This window comes from Pagrus major, chromosome 15 (assembly GCF_040436345.1).
Source record: "Pagrus major chromosome 15, Pma_NU_1.0".
Classification (NCBI taxonomy): Eukaryota; Metazoa; Chordata; class Actinopteri; order Spariformes; family Sparidae; genus Pagrus; species Pagrus major.
Genome location: NC_133229.1, coordinates 22,464,159 through 22,470,158, shown reverse-complemented (window position 1 = coordinate 22,470,158; position 6,000 = coordinate 22,464,159).

Here is a 6,000-nt window from a genome sequence, read left to right as displayed (position 1 = left end):
AATGAGATCAAGCAACTGCAAAGACTGTTTTATCTAGTTGAGCTGTCATGCTATATAGCCGCAGGTTCTATTCGGGCTGCTCTCGCGCCGCCTTAGGCAGCCAGACTTGAGCTGGGAGTCACCTATTTTGATGTTGTGCCTTTTAAAATATAATAATCCCCCACCTTCTGGGTTCATACGCTTTCATAATATCTGTCTTTCTGTGTGTGTGTGTGTGTGTGTGTGTGTGTGTCTGAACTCTGTCTGTGCATATGCTCTGCTTGCAAAGTGACTGATAACCACTGCCTGTTCTGTTTGTCATGCAAAGATGGGAATATCTGTACTGTGTGTGGATGCATGTGTTCCTCTGTGAAGCATGAGTGCATATTCGTTGGGAGGAATATCTGTTCTCTTCATGTAGACACACTTGTCCTCAGATAACACTGTCAAGGTAATACCAATCTCCCCGTGCATCCAATGCAGCAACACTAACCCATCACAGCGCAGGCAATGGCGGGAGAAGGGTAGGAGGAGAAGAAGAAAAGGAGAGCTTTTAATTTCCTCAGCAGCACAGTCAGTGAGGTTTTATATGTCTGCACAGACAGAAAGAAACTGGAATGAATTCTAGATGAGTTTCCTTGACAGGACAAGCTTTATTTGATAAAGTGTTCTGAGAAAGGCCAATGTAGGTTTCTGATAGGGTTGGGTTTCCGGTTTTGCCAGTTCGCTCTGGTATACGAGCTTCTGCTGGTTTGATTTTGTGCAGGAGCCTGGGGATAGCCGATTAACTCAGGTCCGGACGTGGTGCAGTGCTTATGTCTTTTACTTCTCAGACTGAAGTGAAGAGAAAACTCGTCAGTAACGAGTTGGTGCAGGTTATGCTGCAGCTTATTAGCGCTAAAGGCTGTTTTGTAACCTGCTGTACAAATGCTTCTGTTTGCAGTATAAGTGACTGCATTATGCTGGTAATACAAATTTAACACTTCCTGTATTCGTTTCAAATTAAAAGCCCTCTAGCGTTTCAGTGGACAGAAAACCTTCAATTCTTAACAAGGCTTTTATTGTGAAACATTCAAAGGTACGTGTTGTGGGAAACACTTTGACTACTTGAAATGTCACTGTGTCATCTTTTCTCCAGGTTCACTTATTTGTCATTTTGATTTCAAACTTTAGAAGACGACAAGTGTAAACACAACGTGTTGCAGTTGCCCTGATAGACTGTAGTGCTGCTCGACTCTCATTCATGGGTTCTCATTATGTTCCTCTCGGGAGCGACTAAGTCTTGTGCGACATCTAGTGGTACAATTCAGTATTACTGGTCCGGGCGAGTTTTAGGCCTTATGTCAAACTGCTTAGAAAATTTTAAATCGGCCCAGCTCTAGTTTCTGTCAGAAATTGTAATTGAGGATGAGCTCACCGTTACAGTGCATCAACTGCTTAGAAGTTGTTTGTGGGCATCATGTTTTTCATCATTAAAAATGTAGCTTGATAGGTCCTTCAGTCTGTAATGAACATCATCTGTCTCAAGAAATGTAAAGTGTATGTAGGCAATGATGATCTACTTATTGCTGTTTGAAAACCATGTCCGTGCTCATCAAGTACTGTTGATTTTCTTCTGTCACTCAAATCTAGGTCAGCTCTATAGACGAACTGCATTATTGTCAAGGCAGGAAGCTGTTTCATGCTACCTGTTGGTTATGCAGCAAAATCAACAAATGAACGCTCATTGGTGTGCATGTAGTAGCTCACTTTAAATGTCAAGGTCATAGTAGTTAACAGCAATTCTGAGCCGTGTTGCCTGCCTCAGTCAGGACACAAAGATGCCTATTGTCACACAATTCATATACTCCAACTATGATTAAATAAAAACTCTCAAAAACAGTTCTCGGCGATATCTAGGCTGAATAATGTTCATTTTCTCCCTGTTTTACGTAGATGACAGCTGTGAGAAACAGGTTGGGAAAGATCCCCTTACATCCTGCCCGTGGACATAAAAAGAGCTTCTTTTCTTGTTTGTTTGTTTCTTTCTAGCTGAGGTTTTTAATAAAGGTCACTTCCAAATCAGCTATTTTAGGGCACACAATAGAATTGCTCCTAAATTTCCTTCTGAAAACATCCCACCCTCCTGATTTGTTCGCGATCGGACCTCTATAGTAAATTATCCTTTCATCACCTCGCTTTTCTTAGAAACAGCACGTCAAATAAAGGACTCATGGTGCTCTTAACAATGGCTAAAAAAGAAATCTTAAGAGGCCGGCATTGATTTACAAACCCAGTTTGAAAATGTTTTTTTGCTCCAAATGGTGCTTCAGAACATTCTGATTGCACCCTAAGTGCCCTATAGTCTTTGAAGTGCTCAAAGCCGTGTGCTGAAGCTCAGTGTGTGCTTATATCCGGAGCTTTTGTTAGTCACTTCATATGTACTGAGTCCTGTGCCATCATTATTCAATGATTCACACTGTGCAGCCAAAACACTCACTGTTATCTGTTAAGAGGCTGCAGAGACGCAGTCAGACAGCTCTGGGTGGGTGGATGGGTGGGGGACAGAGAAGGAGAGAGAGAGAGAGAGAGACTCTTGCTCTCTTGTGGGAAACGACTTTCCTCTCTTCCTTCGCAACGTGAAGCCAGTGAGCATCCCGACTTCAAGAGCTTTAGATCCTGAATATTCAAATATTCACGCTGGTGGCATTTTACCATGTGTAGGCGGTGAGGGTTTGCAGAGATAGGAGAGAGTGTGTGAAGTATTGATCACTGTTGCTGTTGTCCTTGTTTGCTCTGTGTCTCACGGTGCCAGCTAACTCTCAGAGAAAAACAGTGAGACATGGATACAAGGAGGAGGTTGGCGTTACAAGGCACACTCATTTAACGCTCATGAGTTAAGACTGGTTTAGAGAGATATGTTTAAGAATGACAAAACATGTAATTTATGTTTTTATGTGTTCTAGCTTTGGATGACTTGCTTGAATTATATATTAATACAGAAATGGTTTTAGGTTTGATTTTAGCATGGCTGAGTTTCTGAAATGAATCATACATCTTCATCTTTAGAGTCCCACCTTCTCTTCTAACTTACCTCGAGATGTCTGAGGGACACCAAAGACAAATCTCATCCTCTGATACTTAAACTGTTAGATGTCAACATTTTCTGAAGATCCACAGCTTCCGTTATACTGATCAAATATCGTCAGTCTCTCTTTGAGATCCACCCATTTTCCCTCAACCCGCGTTGTCCCTGATTAATTCAGTCAGTGATGTCCAACATATCCCAGAATGACTATTAACAAAGTAGTAAAAGTGTCCCTTTGAACAGACCTTGGTATGTCATTTAGCTTTGCCAGATGGGAAATGTTAAACTATTGTACCCGAGGCTTTAAATAATCATATTTTGAGGAAAATTATCATACATGAGTCATAACCAATGGGATCCAATAGATGTTAATGTGTAATTTCACAAAACACCTATCTTTTAAATGACTTTGTGACATGCCTACAGATCTACCCACATCAGGGTTTTTTTTTTTTTTAAAGCAAGCTCATGTAGCGTATGTGTCGGTAAGTCCATCAGTCTAGCAATTACTGTAATAGCCTGCTATTACAGAATTACAATGACAGCATGACTGAATGCCTGCTCGTATTGTTCATGAAAACAGTTAAGGCAAAAAGCAGAGGTTATTAAAGATATAATATGTAGAAATTATGTAACATTTGACATCGGTCGAGGCTGACACAATCCAGACATCAGTCATGTGTGTAAATATTAAAAGAACACCGATAAAACAACAACACTGAAGCAGAAATATAGAAATAATGGACAGCCAGAAGCATTTTTCCGGTAAGGTCTTGATACTTGTGTGAGAAATTTACTCTTTTTTCACAACTCTAATTGTATAGTGGGTGAGCATGGGTGAACGGCCAAGGTAATAATTTGTAGAGGCAGTTCTATCGACCTGTGTCATGCATGTGGGAGACGGAGATTAAAAAGACGGACTAGTATTATCTGAAAATGAATATTTTCGTTAGAAATTCAAAGTCTCTTTTCATACTTTCCTCTCTCCATCTTGCTGGCGCTTCCACCGTCCCCCAGCAGCCACAATATTTGCCTGTGCTCCATCATTGTCAATTACGCTCCAGTCACTAACTGGGATGATTTTGGCTCCAGGGTTTTTTGACTAGCTACAAGCTTTCATTCGAACATTATGCTACAGTACTAGCACATGAACTGCTCGACCCAAGTAGCCACAGATTTACATATCAAACATAGCTCTTTTTTAAAGATAATCATAAGTGTTCACTCTCAGCAATGCGGCCACAGGTTTTAAAGTTTCACCCACACAAAGAACTGAACTGAACTGAACTGAACCACACAAAGTCTTCATTTGTATGAAGTAGAATTGGCTGCGTTACGTTTACCAGGATGATCCGCTGATAAGTCGTGTGTGTGTCATACGAAGAAGGAGAGGAAAGAAAATTGAGGGGGATGACTGAGTAAAGTATGAACTGTGAGAAGAAAAACAGTTCAGTGCAGTCACAGCGCACTAAGTTATAAGTTATATGTTAGGTGTGATCAGATACAAAGGAAACATTTAAAACCCAAAAGACCATTTTAAACACCAATATACAACAAACATTACTCTATCTAGCTCGAGAGCTCAAGATTGAAAGATAATCTAGAAAGATAGATCTAGAAAATAACCTAAATTTCATGCCAAAGTTTTTGATTTAAAGTTATTTTTTAATGCTATTGTTAGACTTTTATGCTCTGATAACGGTCATTTACATATTTTATGAGGTGCACTTGACGTCCCAGCCGGCACACATATCCTCTACAAAGCGACGTAGATTTCAGAGTTGAAGTACCTGAATGCACCATGAAGTCCCCCTGGGTGTGTCAAACTCGGGGCACAGACAGAAAAGCAAAGGAGAGAAGCACAGATAAATCTACGGAGATAAACAACACCGAAACAGGACAGAGACGCTCGGCAGAGATTTTTATTAAATGACTTTCAGTGCAAATGGTCAGTGTGGCGGAGAGTCTTATGAGATTTACTCACCAAAGTTGTCAATACTGCGTTTGATTTTGATCAATTTTAGATTTAAAATCAAAATCTATCACCACCAGTGGAAACAGCATGTGTATTGGATGTTGAGTGATGGAAAATTTAGTTTATGACTCGGACCAAGTGATCTGCACTTTGCATCATGGCTAGAATACTCTCTGTTCTGGACTCAGAACTCACACTCAGAGTCTGAAAACCCATTTCCCACCTATTACTGCTTATCTTCACTCTATCTGATTGATTCAAGGGGTTACAGGCTCAAGCACCCCAGGTGAGGAAGCAGCATGCTCAGCTGTCTGCATATAGTAGCTTTAATGGGGATAATGAGACTGTTGCCCAACCGTTTCATTTTGAACAGACACTGTGACAGAGAAAAAACCCACACACACCCTTTAATTAATTAAACCTGATGCCCATGACTGCCTCTTTTCAGAGTCATCTCTCAGTAATAATGCTATCATAAACCGACTGTGGTTAAAATGAATAAACCTTGACAGAAACTCTCCCGCTGAAAAAGACTCGCAGTTTGACCATTCGCTATGAATAGTACAGAAAATCCTTTACAGGTGGAGGGATATAAAGCAGCACATCTTTGTGTGTTAGTTAATGCGTGCCTGTTTTTTACATTAGCATGTTGCCAGACCGTTGAACTCTGTGTACATATTTTCCGAGTGTGTATTTATACACCCGGGGAGGAGTTTGGGGAGCTCTCTTGGCATCTGATCCAGCTGACATATCGGGGCCATGCTCCACTCTCCGCTTTGCTCCCGTCTGTGTGTTCTTGGAAACGTGGCCGCCTTGTGTTGCCCTGCCAGGCCATTGAGACGGTCCCAGTACATTTTGTGACGTGTGTGACTGTTTGTGTGTTTGCATGTGTCTGTGTTTGTTCGCCCTCAGTGCAGCTTTTTGGATCAGATTTGTAACTGGGGCCTGTGTCTGCTATGTCTTTTTGAGTGACGGATGT